Here is a 22,712-nt window from a genome sequence, read left to right as displayed (position 1 = left end):
CCTCCCCTTAAATGAATCTTTATTATTCGCTTCAACCATTCCCTGTGGTGGCAAGTTGCACATTCTCACCACTCTTTGGGGAAAGAATTTTCTCCTGAATTCTCTATTGGATTACTTGGTGACTATCTTATATTGATGGCCTCTTGTTATGCTCTTCCCCACAAGTGGAAACATTCTCTCTGTATCCACTTTATCAAAGCCTTTCATAATTTTAAAGACCTCTATTAGGTCACCCTTCTGCCTTCTCTTTTCAAGAGAAAAGAGACCCAGCCTGATCATCCGCGCCTGATCTGTATACCCTCGCATTTCTGGTATCATCTTTGTAAATCATTTCAGCACCCTCTCCAGTGCCTCTATATCCTTTTTTACAATATGGCAACCAGAACTATATGCAGAACTCTAAGTGTGGTCTGACCAAGGTTCGATACAGGTTTCGCATAACTTCCCTACTTTGTAATTCTATACCTCTAGAAATAAACCCTAGTGCTTGGTTTGCTTTTTGTATGGCCTTGCTAACCTGTGTCGCAACTATTAGTGATTTGTGTATTTGTACTCAGAGTTCCCTTTGTTCCTCTACCCCACCTAGACTCGCACCCTTCAAGTAATAAGTGACCTCCCTATACTTCCTACCAAAATGTAATAACTCACAGAGAGTCGGGATAAATGATTCATTCTCAGGTTGGCAATCAGTAACTAGTGGGATGCCGCAGGGATCGGTGTTGGGACCCCAACTATTTACAATCTATATTAACGACTTGGATGAAGGGACCGAGTGTAAAGTAGCCAAGTTCGCTGATGATACAAAGATGGGAGGAAAGCAATGTGTGAGGAGGACACAAAAAATCTGCAAAAGGACATAGACAGGCTAAGTGAGTGGGCAAAAATCTGGCAGATGGCGTATAATGTTGGAAAGTGTGAGGTTATCCACTTGGCAGAAAAAAAAAATCAAATAGCAAGTTATTATTTAAATGAAGAAAATTGCAGAGTGTTGCAGTACAGTGGGACCTGGGGCATGGAACACAAAAGGTTAGTATGCAGTTACAGCAAGTGATCGGGAAGGCCAATGGAATTTTGCCCTTTATTGCAAAGGGGATGGAGTATAAAAGCAGGGCAAGTCTTGCTACAGTTATACAAGGTATTGGCGAGGCCATACCTGGAATACTACGTACAGTTTTGGTTTCCATATTTAAGAAAGGACATACTTGCTTTGGAGGCAGTTCAGAGAAGGTTCACAAGGTTGATTCTGGAGATGAGGGGGTTGACTTATGAAGAATAGTTGAGTAGGTTGGACCTCGACTCATTAGAATTCAGAAGATTGAGAGTTGAAACAAAATTGCCTCAGTATTCCAGGTGTGGCTTCACCAATACCCTGTACAGCTGTAACAAGACTTCACTGCTTTTATACTCCATTCCCTTTGCAATAAAGGCCAAGATACCGTTAGCCTTCCTGATCATTTGCTGTACCTGCATACTATCCTTTTGTGTTTCATGCACAAGTACCCCCAGGTTCTGCTGCACTGCGGCACTTTTCAATCTTTCACCATTTAAATAATAACTTGCTCTTTGATTTTTTTCTGCCAAAGTACATGACCTCACACTTTCCAACATTATACTCCATCTACCAAATTTTTGCCCACTTAGCCTGTCTATGTCCTTTTGCAGATTTTTTGTGTCCTCCTCACATTGCTTTTCCTCCCAGCTTTGTATCGTCAGCAAACTTGGTTACGTTACACTCAGTCCCTGCTTCCAAGTCGTTAATATAGATTGTAAATAGTTGGAGTCCCAGCACTGATCCCTGCGGCACCCCACTAGTTACTAGTTGCCAACCCAAGAATGAACTATTTATCCCGACTCTCTGTTCTCTGTTAGTTAGCCAATCCTCTATCCATGCTAATATATTAACACCAACCCCGTGAACTTTTGTCCAATTAATATCGGGGTAGGTGAAATCTCCCATGATTATTATTCTGTTTTTTACTCATTTCCCTAATTTGTCTGCATACTTCTTTCTCCACTTCCCTTCCACTATTAGATGGTCTTTAGACGACGCCTATTGGTGTGATTGATCCTTTATTATCTTTTATCTTTATCCATTTGGATTCTATGTTTGTCTTGCTGAAAGCTGCTTATTTCTTTATAAATCATTTTAGATCGAAGTATTTGCTGCACCAAAATACTTTGATTCTGTCTTCACGAAGGAAGACACAAATAACCTTCCGGAAGTACTAGGGGACCGAGGGTCTAGGGAGAAGGAGGAACTGAAGGATACCCTTATTAGGCAGTAAATAGTGTTAGGGAAATTGATGGGATTGAAGGCCGATAAATCCCCAGGGCCTGATAGTCTGCATCCCAGAGTACTTAAGAAAGTGGCCCTAGAAATAGTGGATGCATTGATGATCATTTTCCAACAGCCTATCGACTCTGGATCAGTTCCTATGTACTGGGGGTAGCTAATGTAACACCATTTTTTAAAAAGGGAGGGAGAGAGAAAGCGGGTAATTATAGACCGGTTAGCCTGACATCAGTAGAGGGGAAAATGTTGGAATCAATTATTAAGGATGAAAAAGCAGCGCATTTGGAACACAGTGACAGGATCGGTCCATGTTAGCATGGATTTATGAAGGGGAAATCATTCTTGATAAATCTTCTGGAATCTTTTGAGGATGTAACTAGTTGAGTGGACAAGGGAGAACCTGTGGATGTGTGTATTTGGACTTTCAAAAGGCTTTTGACAAGGTCCCACACAAGAGATTGGTGTGCAAAATCAAAGTACGTGGTATTGGGGGTAATATACTGACGTGGATAGAGAACTGGTTGGAAGCAGAGAGTCGGGATAAATGGGTCCTTTTCAGAATGGCGGGCAGTGACTAGTGGAGTGCAGCAGGGCTGATTGCTGGGACCCCAGCTCTTTACAATATACATCAATGATTTAGATGAAGGAATTGAATGTAATATCTCCAAGTTTGCAGATGACACTAAGCTGGGTGGCGGTGTGAGCTGTGAGGGGGACGCTAAGAGGCTGCAGGGTGACTTGGATCGGTTAGGTGACTGGGCAAATGCATGGCAGATGCCGCATAATGTGGATAAATGTGAGGTTATCCACTTTGGGAGCAAAAATGCGAAGACAGATTATCTGAATGGCGGCAGATTAGGAAAAGGGCAGGTGCAACGAGACCTGGGTGTCATGGTTCATCAGTCATTGAAAGTTGGCATACAGGTACAGCAGGCGGTGAAGAAGGCAAATGGTATGTTGGCCTTCATAGCTAGGGGATTTAAGTATAGGAGCAGGGAGGTCTTACTGCAGTTGTACAGGGCCTTGGTGAGGCCTCACCTGGAATATTGTGTTCCGTTTTGGTCTCCTAATCTGAGGAAGGACGTTCTTGCTATTGAGGGAGCGCAGCGAAGGTTCACCAGACTGATTCCCGGGATGGCAGGACTGACACATGAGAAGAGACTGGATCAACTGGGCCTTTATACATTGGAGTTTAGAAGGATGAGAGGGGATCTCATAGAAACATAAGATTCTGACGGGACGGGACAGGTTCGATGCGGCTAGAATGTTCCCGATGTTGGAGAAGTCCAGAACCAGGGGACACAGTCTAAGGATAAGGGGTAAGCCATTTCGGACTGAGATGAGGAGAAACTTCTTCACTCAGAGAGTTGTTAACCTGTGGAATTCTCTGCCGCAGAGAGTTGTTGATGCCAGTTCATTGGATATATTCAAGAAGGAGTTAGATATGGCCCTCACGGCTAAGGGGATCAAGAGGTATGGAGAGAAAGCAGGAAAGGGGTACTGAGGGAATGATCAGCCATGATCTTATTGAATGGTGGTGCAGGCTCGAAGGGCCGAATGGCCTACTCCTGCACCTATTTTCTATGTTTCAATAAGAAAAGTTGAATGTTAGCAAGTATACCAAATTCTTCTCATGTAGAAATGATTGAGACTAAATCATGTACAAGTAGGAAAACGAATAGGAATTAACATTTTATTTTTGAATCAGTGGATTGAACTAATTCATTCGATCCTGTCATGCCATCAGAAGTTTAACTACACCACATCCACTTTGCACAGCTATAATAATGACAATTATCTTTACTACAGTTCTGATCTTGTTCACAATCTGTGATTGATACGTAAACAATGGTTAAATACTGGAATTGGCAGGTGTACATAAGGATACAGCGGATTCTAGTGAGACTAAACAGAAAATCTGGGTTTGAACATGGTTGCTGGTGGGAAGACCATATATTTAAAAGAACCTTAATAGTTTTTAGAACATCACCAACTGGGAGAGTAACCATTTTCTGTTTTTTCATGCAAAATTTAGAGAATACATATATCGATAAATACTCCCTAGTTCTTTTTTGGATTGTGTGATTTTGTTCCTGGGAATTTAAACTGCATTGCTTTATCTGCCATTTATGAAATAATGATGTACTCCAGTACCTAAAGTTCTGACGGAAATCTAGATAACTGAGCTCCAGTTTTCAATACAAGGAATTGATCGTGAAGAAATTCAGTACTCATTAACTAAGCTGATCTTAAAAGTGGTACATCTGGCTCTACAGAAAAACACAAGCATGCACATGGATGAAGTTTGAGCAAAAGCAAATAAAATATTTCAAAGCTGGTTGTTCAGATCATGGAACATTTTATATAAAGATAACTGAATACAATGCACCTGAATATAAATACATTTCTGTGTTGCCTCATACAACGAAAGGTATCCCTTTCATTAATTGTTCACAAATATGAGCATGAGTTGAAGGTGCACATTTTAAAAAGTCATAAAAGTTATATTGTGGAGGGACCCCAATGACATAAGGGGGTAAAAAAGTATCTTACTGACAATCCCTATAAGGAGAGTCACTGTACACTGGTACGGTCGTGGTAGATTGGAGCATTAATCTGACTTGCATTCAATAATGTAAAATAATGGAATCGATTATCAGGAGTAAAATTGAATATCTGTAAAACAGTAATCTAGTCATCAACATCATCATCATCATAAGCAGTCCCTCGGAATCGAGGAAGACTTGCTTCCACTCTTAGCATGAGTTCTTCGGCGGCTGCACAGTCCAATGAGAACCACAGACTCTGTCACAGGTGGGACAAATAGTTGTTGAGGGAAGGGGTGGGTGGGACTGAATTGCCGCACGCTCTTTCCGCTGCCTGTGCTTGATTTCTGCATGCTCTCGACGACGAGACTCGAGGTGCTCAGCGCCCTCCCGGATGCACTTCCTCCACTTAGGGCGGTCTTTGGCCAGGGACTCCCAGGTGTCAGTGGGGATGTTGCACTTTATCAGGGAGGTTTTGAGGATGTCCTTGTAACGTTTCCGCTGCCCTCCTTTGGCTCGTTTGCCATGAAGGAGTTCCAAGTAGAGTGCTTGCTTAGGGAGCCTCATGTCTGGCATGCGAACTATGTGGCCTGCCGAGCGGAGTTGATCAAGTGTGGTCAGTGCTTCAATGCTGGGGATGTTGGCCTGAACGAGGACGCTAACGTTGGTGCGTCTGTCCTCCCAGGGGATTTGTAGGATCTTGCAGAGACATCTTTGGTGGTCTTTCTCCAGCGACTTGAGGTGTCTACTGTACATGGTCTATGTTTCAGAGCCATCCAGAAGGGCGGGTATTACTACAGCCCTGTAGACCATGAGCTTGGTGGCAGTTTTGAAGGCCTGATCTTCAAACGCTCGTTTCCTCAGGCGGCCAAAGGCTGCACTGGCGCAGGTGTTGGATCTCGTTGTCAATGCCTACTCTTGTTGATAGGAGGCTCTCACAATAAGGGAAGTGTTCCACGTTGTCCAAGGCCGCGCCGTGGATCAACAACTTGCATTTAAATAGCGCCTTTAATTTAGTAAAACAGTAAAAGGAATTTCAGAGGAGCAGTATCAATCTAAAGCTGACACTGAGTCACATAAGGAGATATTAGGGCAGATGACAAAAAGCTTGGTCACAGAGGTAGGTTTTAAGAAGCGTCTTAAAGAGAGTGATGTAAAGAGGCAGAGTTTAGCGAGGGAATTCTAGAACTTGGGGTCTAGCAGCAGAAGGCACGGCCGCCAACAGTGGGGCTTAAAGAAATGATGAATGTACAAGAGGCCAGAATTGGAGGAACGCAGAATTTTCAAGGACAAAATAAATTCAGTAGAGAAACCTCCTGCCTTACCAACTTCCTCGATTTCTTGGAAGATGTGATGATGCAAGAGGACTGTGGAGAGTACTACGATATGGTGTACCTATACTTCCAAAAGGCATTTCACAAAGTTTCACACAGATAGCAATTAAACACAGAATTTGGGATTAAAAGAGCAAACATCCCAAGGCCCTTCGCAAGAGCGTCATCAAACAAAATTTGACATCAAGCCACATAAGGAAACATTAGGATAGATGGCCAAAAGCTTGGTCAAAGAGGTAGATTTTAAGGAGTATCTTAAGATAGAGAGAGATAGCGAGGGGATCCTAGAGATAGCGAGGGGATCCTAGAGTTAAATGCCTAGGCAGCTGAAAGTACGACCACCAATGGTGGAACGATTAAAATAGGGGACTTGCAAGAGACCATGGGAATGGGTCACAAATTGGCCGACAGGTAGAAAATACTGACTACTCAATGGAAAAGCACCAGCACCACAAGGCATGTAGTAAATTAAAAAGGCCCACAAAAATGTTCTCAGAGCAACTAGAGATGGGCAATAAATCAATACAGAGCAATCAACAAAGCCAATAAAATGTTGAACGACATAGCCAAACTACTTAGAACAGTAAAATACAAGTCAGAGAAAGTCGTGGCCAAACTGCAGTATGCTCTGGTCAGATTGCAACTCACGTGCTACACCAGTTCTGGTTGCTGAGACACATTCAAGTACCGGAGGCAATGCAGAGAAAAATCACAAAGCTGATCTCTAGTGTCCAAGGTAAATCAGGAAAGACTGGAGAAATTAAAGTTTGGAATGTACACGTCTAAGGGATGATCTTATGGAGGTAAACAGGTTGGTTAAGGGAAGGGAAAAGGCAAAGTCAGAATACTATTTTAAGTTAAATAGCAAGAGTAGAACAAGGGAACAAATTCAAATAGGAAACAGTAAATTTAGGACTGATGTCAGGAAATTCTTCATTGCACAAAGTGATCAGGTAGTGGAGGCTAAAACCCTGGAATCTTTAATAAACAATTGTGGGAGAATGGGGAGACTTTAGGATCTTTGGGTGGGTGGAGTAGATGGGCTGAATGGACTTCCTCAACTGCAACTGTCTTGTGATCTCCAGGTCCAAGCCATGAAAGTTCAAGCTTTGTTTTTCTGTATGGCAAGTTAGCAAATCTGAGCTAGGACAGCAGTTGCGATACTGCAATTGGCCTTGCAACCTCTCGGCTCTGGAGTGGAAAGTAATCTGTTGAATGTGGTTAGTGAGAGCCATTCATTTATGCATGTATAAGCCGAAACAATGAGTGTTAACATGCTATTTAATTGTGGAGGGTGTTGTAGCTAAGCCTGATTTTCTTTCCACCTAACATATACACCTTCCAGGACGGGCCATTGGAACACAATCAGGAGCCCACCCTGATTGTGTTCCAATGACCCGTCCTGATATATATTCGGTGGAAAGAAAATTAGGCTTGGTTACAACACCTTCCACAATTAAATAGCATGTTAACATTCATTGTTTCGGCTTATACATGCATGAATGAATGGCCATCTCACTAACCACATTCAACAGATCATGTTCTGTAAAAACTATTATACAAAATCATCATCATCATCATCATCATAGGCAGTCCTTCGAAATCGAGGAAGACTTGCTTCCACTCAAAGTGAGTTCTTAGGTGACTGAACAGTCCAATACGAGAGCCACAGTCTCTGTCACAAGTGAGACAAACAGTCGTTGAAGGAAAGGGTGGGTGGGAAGTCTGGTTTGCCGCACGCTCCTTCCGCTGCCTGCACTTGTTTTCTGCATGCTCTCGGCGATGAGACTCGAGGTGCTCAGTGCCTTCCCGGATGCACTTCCTCCACTTAGGGCGGTCTTTGGCCTGGGAATCCCACCAACAATGTCTCCGCAAGATCTTGCAAATCCCTTAGGAGGACAGATGCAGCAACATTAGCATCCTCGATCAGGCCAACATCCCCAGCACGAAGCATTGACCACACTTGACCAGCTCCGTTGGACGGGCCGGGCCAAATTCTTCGCATGCATGACACAAGATTCCCAAAGCAAGCGCTCTACTCGGAACTCCTATACGGCAAGCGAGCCCCAGGTGGGCAGAGGAAACGTATACAAATCAGTTCCCATTCAGCTGCCATGACAGTTGCTCTTCACACTCTCCCAAGCCACTTTGTTGCAATCTCAATTCCCAGTCCAGTGCAGCCCTGCCTCCCTCCCTTCTTGCCCCTCCCTCGCCCGATCTAGCATAGCCCTAGACTGAAGAACACCGAAAAACAGATTGCAACATTTCACTACTAACAGAAATTCTTGAGCTGCAAGGTACAGATGCCAGACACTAAATAAAGTAAGTTAGCTGTTTAAAATGGGAATCACTTATTTGCTCTTTGATAAAGAGTTATGTAAGAGAAAGTCAAGAGAGACAGATAGACATAGATGGAGGTGGGGGAGGGGAAGAGGAAGATGCAGATTTAATCACAGAAGAACTGATGGCAAAGACAGAGGGAGATAAGACAAACAAGACGAGATATAAGCAGGGAGCGAGACATAAATGGAGATAATTATGAGAAACACATTTTTTTTGACCATGAAGAACACTACTGTAAATTGACAGTATATTACAAATCTTGTGTTTGCTCACACTTCTTGTGTTAACTTTTCCTATGTTCACATGTATAATGGAAACTGCCTATGTAAACTTGTTAGAGTCTAATTACACCCTTCACTATAAGCACACTATATGCAGCTCTTTTATATCTCCCAGCTCATAACCCTATGAAACTGCTATGCTGCCACCAACCTTACTTTGCTACTTCCCAAATTGCTGTCAGTTTTATCAGTGTTATATAAAAGTATGGACAGAACGTATGATTTAAAATGGAGACTGAATTATATCTGTATGTCCGGTTTCAATTATTCTCCTTCCTGTAATCCCTCTTTCACCAGAATACTAGACCTGGTCTTCTCTCCCCATGTACTATATGATGCGATCTCTGCCCTGATCAAGAACCAGTCCAGCTCTCTCTTGAAGGCATGGAGAATGTCAGCATCCCCACACACTGGAATAATCTTCAATAGGTTATTGATATAAAATATATATTAGTATAACAGTGCAGTATAAAAGTAACTCAAAAGGAGTCGGTCTTCAGCACTGAATTATACTAGAAGTCAACAGTCCATTAACTATAGAGTTACTTCTAACATCTCAGAACTAAATCTTACTCATTTGCGGTGTAATTTAGGCATGGATCCAGGAACTCTATGCTGCATTTCTGCATACAAGAGAAAATAGTTTAGTGTGGTGCAAATACAATAGAAATCTTTCAAGAGCCACTGATGGTAAACAGCAGACCGCTTCACACATGTCCCACAGGATATGCCTGAAACTGTGATAAAAGGCACGAGTTTGATGACAGAATGGTTAGCCTTGCTGTGCAATAGAAACTAAATACCGATAACCAAAACAAATAAACACAAGTCATATTAAGGCTTCTCATACAGCAGTTAGTCAAAACAACTAAATACAACATTTCTACAACTACAGGAATTACCAGATGCTTTTTTAGGTTAATTTATTTAAGAATTTCTCCACCCCCCTGCCCACCCCCTCAAAGGAAACAAAGGTTCCAAACAAGTTCCATTTATAACCATGCCGTCATTTATTTCACATGAATGTGATAAGTTTCAAACTCATACAGAGTCAAAAGCAACAACATGACATTGAGTCAAGTTGATGATTGGAATCCCCAAGTGTACGAAAGCCAAAAGGTGCAAGATCAACTCTGGGAGGTAATCGCCAGTGCCTCTTGTACAGCAAAATCCCAGCACACAGACACCCCTTCAACATCTAGTTGTGGACAGTTATGATTTAATCTAAACAAGAACAAGTTTCAAAGTAACCATTTCACTTACTGATAGCAACTATGAACTGCTCTGGGTTGAAAACTGACACTATTTTACAACTCTGCTGGCTTGCCCAGGAGACTCCTAGAATGGGTGACTGATCTCCTCGGCACTGCTGCGGTCAACCCAGGAGAAAAAGTTCTTGCATGTGCAGTTTGTGAATGTGCACGTGAATGTGCATTCGCTTGGCTGACTTTGCTTGCAGACAATCAGCAAAACACTCCCTGGCCCGTCACTCCACTGCCTAAAAATCTCTCAGCTCCTTGCTATACTGGGTATGGAAGACTAGCATGTCTTTTATTATCCTTGATGCTGGACACATACTATCTTTGATGCTGGGGACATACTATCGTTGATGCTAGAGACATTCAGATACCAGTTTGTTGCAGACGAGCGAGCCACATACTTTTCTCCACATACTGCCCCACCTCCATCCCTGTAGCCCCATGCAATGTCTGCTATCTCACCTCCTGCATTCGCTACTTACTTTTTTCTTTGCTCCATTTCATCACATGTTTTGCTGTCTCTCTTGTGCTTTCTGTGTCAGTGTATGTCTCTCGGTTTGTGTCTCTGTCTCTCTCTCTTGTACAGACTGCTGCGGAGAGAGAGAGGGCGATAACCAAGAGCGCCTGGAAGGTAGGGAAACCCATCTTTGTGCACTGCGTGTAATTAGGCCAGAGGTTACATACCTACTCGTCCTCCGCACTTTCGCTCCAATTATCTTCAAATTGGGGAGGAATATAAAAAAGTGTTAAAGGAATTAATGGATAAAAAATGGATTCATCTCTCTGTCACTGTAGTAACTTAGGGTTCCTAACCCTCCTGGACAGCTTGGCAATCTTCCACGATGGGTGATTATTGATCTTCTAAGCACAGCTGCCGACACTCCAGGAGAGAAGTAATTTAGTATGTGGGATTCATGCCTGCGACCCACCATTCCTGTCCTGCACCATCCTGGCCATCTTCCACGTGCTTGTGGTGCTATCCATTTTGGGTTTCAACCAACCAGCCATTCAATTCATGCTCGAATTTCCCCATGGTTGGTCGCCCCGCCACCAGAAATATCAACCTAAGTACTGGCTTAAGAAGAAACTATGAGCAAAGACACTCAACTACGGGGAACCCAATCTTTATAAAGGCACGTGCAACAACATTTGCAACTTGCAGCAATTGAATATCACGTGAATATCACATTGTCAAGCCGCCAGGAATATGTCCAAGCAGAGCTGGAAACTCTAGCCCACACCCAGAAGACTTCATTTTAACTACACAAAAGTTTTTTCCACTCACAATTGGGAAAAGTATTTTTACGTATTAATAACCATCCTACTGTTTACTAGAAAAAATGCAATGGAGAGGAGTGGAAGGGAAGGAAAGTAGCTTTTTAAAATAAATTACATAAAACATACTGCTGCTCTGTTGTGACTTTAGTTCAGAACCACATCCAGCTGAATCTGTTCAATGATGTATGCAAGATTACAAATGGAACTGTTTAAAAGTTGCAATTGCAACATTTTAAAAAATTTGAATAAACCTGCAAAAAGCCAGAACAAAATGGCAGCCCATTCAAGAAAAAAAATACAACTCCCGAGGTGAAGCGGTGTACTGCTGGAGGTACGTGTGTGCCACATCATTTATATTACAGCACTGCTGCCGGAGTCAGGGTTAGCTTTGGATGCAGCATTGTAATAAAAACATTCATGTAGTTTGAAATCACTTAATTCAAATTATTAGATCATTCAATTTTGGATTATCAGTAGACTGTTGTAGATTGCCAAGAATTTCAGCCACCGCCAATCTAAGAGATCGCAAAGAAATTGAGAAAATATTTAGAGACTTCTGACACATAACATTTACTCAAATGTTTTTTTTAAATGGACTGAACAGATAGCTCCTCCCTGCTGGAAAGAATTTTAGTTTTAATGTCATGTTTTGTCTGTCTGTAACATTTTAGGTTGTACTGCTTGCACTGGTGATGTATTCTGATGAGGTGCTATGTACACCACAGAGTAGCGACATTCATTTTGAAGGAAATGGACAACTATGTGGGTCCAGCTTGGAAGCACTAGAGTAAAAACAAGACACTAGAATGCTCCAGCCCTCACCTGGTGTTCATGCATGCATACAATGCAATAGAAGTCATTAAACATGGATCAAGAGAAGATTCCTCCTCTCCCCTTCCCTCTCCTCTCCAATCTCCATCCCATTTCCCAACGAACCACCATTCTTGTGGCCCATAATGCCTCCATGATAAAGATCAGCTAACTCAATGAGAATGGATCAAATCTCAGACCTTCCTGTTCTGCATTAGCAACACACTAGGAAGCACATTTATCAAGTGCCGGCTCTGCCTGCGGTTTGCAGACCCAGCACTAAGCGACATGTCATTGAGACAGTGAAGAAGCTGCTGAAAGCTATTTAAGCAGCATTTTACCAGGTCTTAACGATTTTTCCAAGTTTTTTTTAACGAGGTTTCCATCCCTTGGGGATCACGTCAAGTAAGTGTATTGGGTTCTCAATAACTCTGGATCGGTTTGAAGAGTTGACAGCTGCAAAAGTGGTATAAAAACTACCATTTCATAGCTGTTCAATTTCCAATCTTAGAAGCTGGAGCCTTCAGGATTTGGAATACACTTTTCAGCTTTATGGAGGTTTGAAGTGTTTGCAGTAAACTCTCTATCCAATGTCACCTCCTTGAAGCAACCTCTCTCACCATTGACAGATCCCTTCTGTCATCTCAACTTCAGCTGCCATCTATTTCATCAGCATCGGTGTCCTTGAAAAAATACTCACCTTGGTCCTCAGAATCTCAGCACGATCAGCCCTGACACCAACATCACTAGGCACACCAGCATAACCAACAACAGTGCCAACCTTCTCCGCAATCATCTAATGCTGCACAGGACACAGGGCATCAGCACTTGACCACATTGCTGCCCGGGAGGCCAGGGATGGCCTCAACTTGGCCAGATTTACTTAACTTGACGCTGTACAACACCCTGGCTGTCACATGATGCACCAGGTTCGCTACCATCCCACACCAAGACCATAAAGCATCCCTACAATGTACGTTATGTTTCACCATTCACTGCAACTCACTAAGCCACTTCGAACGGTGACACAGATCTGTCCAAGACAAAGTGTTGAAAATAAAGGTTTCAATGTTTGACAACATATTAGCAGAAACTTTACATAAACATTGGCGATAACACACAAGTGCCTACCCTTGTGTGTCGTTAGTTGATATGATTGGACAAGGATGAGGGCGAGCATGAGGGTTGGCTAGTGAGCTGTGGATGTGATAATGTAGATAGAGAGAGAGGGATGGGTGGAGGTGCAAGCTAAGTTGGTGTGAGTAAGGATGTGCAGGAGTAGGGTAGGGAAGGCAGAGTGATGGGGATGTGATGAGTGGCATAGCAGGATGAGATTGAGTGTGGCTTTGCAGTAACATTTCGTGATACAGAGATCATTGAAAGGTTTGTACCACTGCAGCCAGGTCCTCCTGACAACATCCCTGTTTGTGCCCTCCAGTAGAATGTGCAACCAGGCTGCATTGGTGTCCTGAGGAGGTCTCTTCTGCCAATTGGCCAAGAAGAGAACCTCCCTGCGTGTTGTGACTCCCTCCCTAAGCCGTTGGAGGGAGTGATAGGAGAGCTTGGGTGGAGCCGTGCACCTTTGTGTCGTGCTTGTTGGTGTTTGCAGCACCTCAATGCTGCAGAACACTGACAGAACTGTCAAAATGAATGTGGGCATGGTCCCCTTAAGGAAACCTGCTGATGGCGTGTCATCAAATGACATCATCAGAATCGCTTCCTTTTAATTGGCCGGGAACCTAGCAGAGCAGGCTTAACAAGCCCCAGCCACGTAACATCACTTGGACAGAGCGGGTTGCAACCAGGAGCGAGGTTCCAGCTTGCACCCGAAGTCACCCGCCTCGGTATGAAAAATCGCGGTCCATGTGTGTATAGTTAAGGCAAGCTCTTTTTTTGAAGATTGTAATCAGCAGCATCATTCTCAAAAGAATAAAACATTTTCCTCAGTATTTTTGCTGGTGTAAAGAACAGTTAATATAACGCAAGTAACCGGGAGCAACAACTCCAGGATGTATGAAATTAAGTTTCTCCTTTTTAAAAAAAAATGTCCATACTTGATTTAAATACAGAGATTCAAGAAATCAGTCAATGGTCCTGTTGTTTGATCCAAGAAAGATAGTAAAATGCTTTTCAATAAATAGTGTATTAATTTAGGAAAACCCGTGATGGATCATTTGTGCGATATATACGAAGGAAATTAAACAAAAGTAGCAGCACAAAAGTGAACTGTTAAAATAACATCCATGAAATTTTTGAAATAAAATTATTTTTGCATTAATCCATACAAAATACTGTAATATTTCAAACTGCAGGTGATAGTTGCATCCAAGATGGGAGCAATATAAACTGTGTTTGTGTAACAATTTAATCCAATTAAAAATTGCGGAGACCATGGTCATTGATTTCAGTTGAGAATAGCTGTATCATCTGATTTCTAGTTCATGTTCATCTAATTCAGCTACTGGACTCCAAGTGGTTGGAGTTAATAGAATGTGATAGCTCCCTTAACGACTGACCATCATTAAAGGATACTCTGGGCACATTAAAGCTACAGTTATTTTTGATTTACAGCTTCCAATGCTACAGAAAAGCCTGCAAACATTGTTAACTGTTTGAAACCACAAAATACAATAAAGTCCATCTTAATCCACTAAATGCCGTAATTTGTCTCTGCACCAAAATTAAATGTAACATGGATTTTGTACATCTATATATAGTTGTGTACTAGAGGAAAAAGACAAAGGGAGGAGAAGAGGGATAAAATTAAATGTACCCTGTAAGTAAATTATTTTCAGCATATATACAGTTATGGATTTTCATTTTTCACAAGGAAAAATGAGATGGGGGTGGGGGGGGCGGTTTCTGGTGGCTCAAATGGTAACTGCGCTGCACAGTATAGTACTGAATCTACAAACTAGGAAGGTTTAAAATTAAACCTTTGGCCTATGTCGAATATGTTGATCTCAGGCAGTAAAACATTTGGCATGCTAAAATTGGCCTCAGAGCCCTTGGGCTTGGGAGAGTGGGCGAACAGGCGGGCGGGGTGGGAAATCAGCCAGCGTTTCTACTCCTGATCGAACGTTGGACAATGTGCATACATCAGATAGAACTTCAAATAGCCTTCTGGCACTCACCATCTAATCTTAGACGTGAATAGCCCCAGTGCTGTGATCCAAATTGATACCCAGCACGAGGCAGCAGTTTTTTTTGAGGTGGCAGAAAAATGATTTTTTTGGGAGAGGATAGTAAGGAAAAATAAGTTGTGTTGGGGTCAAGTTTCGGCCTGAGTTGCTCCTATTTTTTTGGAGCAACTGGTTTAGAATGCAGTATCTTAGGAATTACAATTCTCGGCATTTAGTTTGCGTCAGTTCTAGTCAGTTAGAACAGTTTCATTTTGGAACAGATTTTTTTTCCAAAAGGGGGCTTGTCCGGCCACTTACGCCTGTTTTGAAAGTTTAGGCAGTGAAAACTTACTCCAACCTAACTTAGAATGGAGTAAGTGTAGATTTTTGTACATTCAGAAAAACCTTGCCTAAACTTTACAAATCAGGCGTAGGTTATAAATCAGGCGTAGGGAACTGGGGGGGGGGGGGGGCGGGGGGAAGGAAGTAATTAAATTCTACAAACATTCAACAGTCTCACTTATACAAGTAAAGAGCCATCCTGACTAAAAAATTATAAACAAAGCAAAGACAAAATATTGAATATTCCTACCTGTGTGAAGCAGCAGCAGCCTTCGAGCTGCGGTGCTTCAGGCAGGCCTTCCATCCATGTTGGAGACAGGGGCGGCGTCAGTGGCTCGACGGCAGCCGAAGACACAGCAAGCAGTCTTCGAGCTACGAGGGAAGCTGAGGCCATTCGGCCACGGGATGGGGCGGCGGCAGTGGCTGATGGCGGTCGAAGACACAGCAAGCAGCCTTCGAGCTGCGAAGGAGACTGAGGCCATTCGGCCAGGGACAGGGAGAGGCAGCCAGATAGCCAGTTTGAAACTTAAATTTGCAGAATGGGTGCGACATTGTCAACACCAAGTGATCTATTCAACAGTGCTGCTAAAAGCACTCCTTCAGACACAAAAAAAATCACCAAAATTCAATCCCAAGCCTTTCCAGAGGTTCACGAGACAAATCAACACTTTTCTTTAAGTCCCTTTAGTGTCAATGTTTCTGGCCTAATGCGCACGCGCAGGACTGCTGGCACGATGTTGCCTCATTTAACTTAGCCCCGCCCCCTCCACTTGCAGAATCGGCGTGACTCTGTGGCTCCGCCCCCCCGCTGCTGTATGCGCGCTGCGCCAAGCTCCCAGGGACCAGCAAGGATCCGGAGAATTAAGAGGTATTTTTCTGTTGCACTTTTAGGCGCGAAAAACGGGCGTCCAGGTCGGGGCTTCGCCGTTCTAGGTGCAGCCCGAAACTTGACCCCATTGTCACTACAATTTCAGTGAAATGCGATGCTGTATCTTAAGTTCACTTATACTGTTGAATATTGTTCAGTGCAATTCTAGATTTTATTCCTCCAATTTGGGTTGAACTTGCAGAAATATTCAACAGACAGGTGAAGTAGGTGGCTATAGGTCAGTCACCAGGAAGAATGTCACATATTAAAATGTATAACCACAGTGATTTTTCCTACAGCTTATTGACACTTATGTACTAAATAAGCTTGGTGACCACATTTCAGGATCTGAAAGGGTGAACTTGGAGGAGGAAAAAAATGACAAAACTTTAATATGAAACTTATTTATTAATACATTCATTTCAACAGATCACTACCAGTAAACAAGTCAGTATCTGGCTAGAGAAAAAATACAACTAACTGTCTAAATATGTAAACATGGACCATTCAAGAGATTATCTTCAAATGTGAAGTTGAAATGATACATGATGTTACGATTCAGTACAACAACTACAACGCTCACTGTACAGCCATTCACATGCAATAACAGTCAATTGGGCAAGCAATTGAGCACTACCACCACTTTTTAGATCGAGCTCCAACACAAGTCAAAGTGAAAGTTTGGAGGAAAAAAAATCACCTCCAACATCCAGTGAAAAATGATTAATTTGCATACCTTTATATGAAATTAAATCAGTTTCATCCAGTTTTCACAATCTTTGTTCACCTGTGATAAAAACAGTGAATTAGTAACTTCCAAAACTCTCAATTTAAATAGTGTGTTTATAGTAAAGAGCAACCAGAGCTTTCCTTGGATGTTTTATGCATCATCAAAGTCCAAATTTTAACAGATAATTTTTTTTCTTGTGTGAAGGGATTGTCAGAAAGCTTTGGGGCGTCGGCAAAGAGATCTTTGTAATAATGGAAAGACCTTTCTTTCAGGGATTCATTCGCAGTCTGACAGTTCCTCCCCTCATACGGCCACGGCCAGTCTGCCTACAGTATAGTATTTTTTAACACAGGCATCAGGACCAAGAATACCACAGAAGAATCCTCTAGGAAGAGATATCTGCCAAGTACAAATTTGGGGCATAAAATACAGAACCTAAACTCCTGGTACAGATTTAAAGCAATCAATCAAAAAATAATTACAACTTGAAGCAATTTCAAAGCATATTATTTTATTCACAAGACTCAATTGCCTTTTCTCAAATCTACCCATAACAGAATATAAAATTGTCAACAAAAATCTTTATGCCCTTGAATCAGTTCCGAAAATACAGCCAGAGGTTTTGGTGCTGTAGAACAGATTCCATAGTACAGGGGTAATTACTGCAAAGTTTGAATGCTGCTATTCGTAACGTTATTTTTGACCATCTGCCTCCCATGATGTCTCCCTGTAGCATTTCCCCCACTTCTCTCCTACTCTAATCTTTTCTCTATAACTTTCACACCAAACTGCTCTCTGGTTTCGCACTTAATTTTTCCCTCTCTTCTCTTGTCCACTATACATACCTCCTTCACATTCTCTTTTTTTTCAATCCATCTATTCATTCATTTTCACTTTCCCTGTGTATTGCCTTTTTTCTCTTTCCCCTTCTTTCAGATTATATCTAATTTATTTTGAGAGTGCTCATCTAAGCAACATTAACAAACATTTAGTTTGAATATGTATATGGTCCCAAAAACTAACACATACTGTACATGTATTGAATGGCAAAAAGTGAAGATGATCTGAGATTGAAGCAGACGGTAGGGTTTTAGGCCGAGTGAAAGAAAGTCATGGGTGCAGGAAAGCTGTTGGAATAATTGTACAGGCAAAAATAAGTTTGTATTTTTCATGCTAGGGATATATAGTGGAGTGGGTAGAGGACCAACAGAGGAGCTGAAAGGATTTGAAAAAAAAATTCTCCTGAGATTGTGAAAGGTGCTGTATAAATTCAATTTCCTTCTCTTTTAATTCCTTTGTCTGAACTGCAAGAAGTCTGTTCTAGCCTTGAACTCCACTTCTACCCCAGAAGAATTCTGCAAGTCTTTTGAAATTTTTCAAATTAAATGTTTGTTTTCTCCCCACCAATCCAAAATATACAATTTGTGCTCGGGTGAAGTCCCAAATGTGCCAACTATCATCTGGTATCCCCCTGCCCCACACCAACAATTGACTATTTTTGTTGTCTGAACTAAAGACAGTGAATATCAGCAGGCTATTTTAACTGTGGGAAGGCAGAAGGGCCAAGCCCAATACTGGCCCCAAGTTTCGTCCCGCGGCGAAAACGGCGCACCTCCGAGCTGGGCGCCTGTTTTTCGCGCCAAAAACTGCGCCTAAAAAAAAGTCCGATATTCTCGAGCTCCTTGGAGCTCGATGTCTGCTTGGCACGGCGCGCTCTTCGCAGCAGGGGGCGGAGCCTAACACTCGCGCCGATTTTCTAAGTAGCAGGGGGCGGGTACAATTTAAATTAGCCTTCGTGGTGCCGGCAACCCTGCGCGTGCGCGTTGGAGCGTGCGCGCACGCGCAGTCTCACACAAACATTGGCATTCGGCCATTTTTTAAAATACTGCAGAAAAAGTGAAGATTTGTTTCTTGGACCCCTGCAAAGGCTTGTAATTTAAATTTTTTTGATATTTGTGTGTGTGAGGGAGTGCTTTTAGCAGCACTGCTGAATAAATCACCTGCTGAAATCAGTGAGTTCAGCTTTTCACTGCTAAACTTGCAGAACCGGTGCTGCATTGGTGCATGCAAATTAAGGACTGTGTGTTTGGAGAAATAAGAGTGCCAATTCAACTTTGCAATAATACATGGTGTTGACAATGCAGCACCCATTCTGCAAATTTAAATATAAAACTATCGATGTGGTTGCCTCTCCCTGTCCAAATGGCCTCAGTCCCCCTCACAGCTGGAAGGCTGTTGCTGTATCTTCAGCTGCCAGCCAGCCATTGACGCCGCTGATATCCTATGGCCGAATGGCCTCACATCCATCCGCTGCTGATTCTTTGGCTGCCGGCCAGCCACTGACGCCGCCCCTAAAGCGTGGCCGAATGGCCTCAAGAACCTTAATGAGCTGCGTGTGTCCTGCGTTGATTCTTCGGCTGCCGGCCAGCCACTGACGCCGCTGATATCTCATGGCCGAATGGCCTCGGGTCCGTCCAGTGCTGCTGCTTCGCGGCCAGCCACGAAGAGAATGAAGGCCTGCCTCAAGCACTGCAGCTCAGCTCGAAGCTTGCTGCCGCTGCCGTCGAGACACTGACGCCACACTGCTGCCTGTCTCCAACATGAAAGGCCTGCCTGAAGCACTTTCACACAGGTAGGAACATGGTTTATTTAATCTTTTCTTTGCTTATAAATTTTTATTCAGGTTGGATTTATTTGTATAATATTTGTATAAGTATAACTAAGGATTGATTGTAGAATTTAATGACTTCCCTACCCCCCCTCCCCCCTCCCCCCCCCCCCCACCTCGTTCCCTAGGCCTAATTTGTAACCTATGCCTGATTTTCTAAAGTGTAGACAAGGTTTTTTCGAGCGTACAAAAATCTTCACTTACTCCATTCTAAGTTAATTTGGAGTAAGTTTTCACTCACGAAACTTTGAAATCAGGCGGCCGGACACGCCTCCTTTTGAAAAAAAAATTCTGTTCCAAAGTGAAACTGTTCTAACTGACTAGAACTGGAGCAAACTAAATGTGGAGAATTCCGATTTCGAAGATACTCCGTTCTACACCAGTTGCTCCTAAAAATCAGGAGCAAATCATGTGGAAACTTGGGGCCATTGTCCTCAACTATCCACAAGCACTTTCTGGCATGATCAGGAAATCCTGGTTTATTTTTCTGGGTGCGGTGTTCATTTATAGGACCCAACCGTTGCCCTGGCTAATATCTTATCATGCATAGTAATTTGTAATTTCATTATAGCTGCTAATATCCTCTGTGCATTTTAATCAGATTTATGAAAAGAGGGCATGTTACATTATATTTAGACCACAAGTACAATGATCTTATTGAGAAATAGAGTCACAACATTACTGTCTATATAACATCAATGATCTTAATGCAGCATTTGGATTCAATCAATTTTTTCAGGAGAAAGGTGAAGGATCATCGCAACAGAATGGACGACCTAAGGAAAGGTGAAAGGAGCTGTGGTTTCACTTCATGTAGGTACCAATGATATCATGGATAAAAAGTTTGTTTCACAGGAGATCTACAAACAACTGGTCCACTTGAGAAATTTATGGGACTAAAAGCCGACAAATCCCTTGAACGTCATGGCCAACATCCTAGGTTTTTAAAAGAGGTGGCAACAGAGATAGTGGATGCATTGGTTTTGATCTTCTAGAAATCCCTAGATTTTAGAATGGTCCCCACCAATTGTAAGATAGCAAATGTAACCCTTCAAGAAAGGAGGAAGAGAGAAAACAGGGAACTATATTCCAGTTAGCCTGACATCAGAATTAGGGAAAATGCCAGAATCTATTATTACGGCCGTGGTAACAACAACCTGTATCTATATAGCACCTTTAACCCAAGACGCTTCACAGGAGTATAATGCATTAATAATTTGACAGCGAGTTGCACAAATAGAAATTAGCACAGATGACCAAAAGCTTGGTCAAAGAGGTATGTTTTAAGGAGCGCCTTGAAGGAGGAAAGAAAGGTAGACAGGTGGAGGTGTTTAGGCAGGGAGTTCCAGAGCTTGGGGCCTAGGCAACAGAAGGCACAGCCACCAATGGTTGAACGATTATAATCAGGGATGCTCAGGAGGGCAGAATTAGAGGAGCGCATATATCTCAGGGGTTTATGGGCCTGGAGGACATTACAGAGATAGGGAGGGGCAAGGCCATGGAAGGATTTGAAAATAAAGATGAGAATTTTGAAATCGAAGCATTGCTTAACCGGAAGTCAATGTAGGTCAGCAAGTCAGGGATGATGGGTGAGCGGGACTTGATGCGTGTTAGGACACGGGCAGCCAAGTTTTGTATCACCTCCAATTTACGTAGGATAGAATGTGAGAGGCCAGCTGGGAGTGCGTTGGAATAGGCAAGTCTAGAGATAACAAAGTCATGGATGAGAGCTTCAGCAGCAGATGAGCTGAGGCAAGGGCAGAGACATGCGATGTTATGGAGGTGGAAACAGGCAGTCTCAGTTATGCTGCTGATATGTGGTCGAAAGCTAATTTCAGGATCAAATATGACACCAAGGTTGCGAACAATCTGGTTCAGCCTCAAACAGGAATTGGGAAAAGGGATGGAGTCAATGGCTAGGGAATGGAGTTTGTGGCGGGACCGAAAACAATGGCTTTGGCCTTCCCAATATTCAATTGGAGAACATTTCTGCTCATCCAGAACTGGATGATGGACAAGCATTCTGACAATTTAGAGACAGGGCACTTAGAAAACCATAATATGATTAGACAGAGTCAAAAAAACAGATTTATGCAGGGGAAATCGGGTTTGACAAATCTAATAGTTTTTTGAGGGTGTACCTAGCAGGGAAACCAGTGGATGTAGAGTATTTGAACTTATCTCAAACAACGTTCGATAAGATGCTACACAAGAAGTCGTTACACAAACTTAGGGCTCACGGGACTAGGACTATATTAGCATGAATTGAGGATTGGTTAGAGAGAGAGAGAGAGAGAGAGAGAGAGAGAGAGAGAGAGAGTGGGGAGAGGTGAAAGAGAGTAAAAAGGGGAGGCCAGAAAGAGAGGGAGAGGGAGAGAAAGAGTGAGGCCAGAAAGAAAGAGGTGAGGCCAGAGTGAGAGAGAGAGAAGAGAGAGGTGAGGGCAGAGAGAACGAGAGAGAAAAGAGGCTAGAGAGAGAGAAGGGGAGGTTAGAGAGAGATGGGGAGGTAAGAGAGAGAGAAGGGGAGATTAGAGGGAGAGAAGGGGAGATTAGAGGGAGAGAAGGGGAGATTAGAGGGAGAGAAGGGGAGATTAGAGGGAGAGAAGGGGAGATTAGAGGGAGAGAAGGGGAGATTAGAGGGAGAGAAGGGGAGATTAGAGGGAGAGAAGGGTTGGGAAAGCAGGCAAGCAGTCTTAAAAACTGCTTGAAAAGATTACATTACACAGGCATAAAAAAGGAGAGAATGCAAACAACACTTAAAAATTCTCAAGTTATAAAATGTTTACAAAGTCATTTTGTTTGACATAGCACACTGGCATACATTGAGATATTCAGATA

The 22,712-nt window shown here is 42.7% G+C and overlaps 1 protein-coding gene across 16 annotated transcripts in view; it reads right to left on the bottom strand.

The window, feature by feature from the left end:
* add3a (adducin 3 (gamma) a) overlaps positions 1-22,712 on the bottom strand; it is a 341,424-nt gene that overhangs the window by 199,783 nt on the left and 118,929 nt on the right. For 12 of the 16 annotated variants that reach the window (XM_070876511.1, XM_070876521.1, XM_070876514.1 and 9 more), the window contains one exon: positions 17,213-17,263. The exons of the other annotated variants lie outside the window; for them this stretch is intronic. The gene's annotated coding sequence lies outside the window, so the exon portion shown is untranslated. The remainder of the gene's footprint in view (positions 1-17,212; positions 17,264-22,712) is intronic. 16 annotated transcript variants of the gene reach the window in all.

The sequence above is a fragment of the Pristiophorus japonicus genome, chromosome 3 (assembly GCF_044704955.1).
Source record: "Pristiophorus japonicus isolate sPriJap1 chromosome 3, sPriJap1.hap1, whole genome shotgun sequence".
NCBI lineage: Eukaryota > Metazoa > Chordata > Chondrichthyes > Pristiophoridae > Pristiophorus > Pristiophorus japonicus.
Note: the sequence above shows the minus strand (reverse complement) of the source record. Positions and strands in the feature narration are given on the sequence as shown.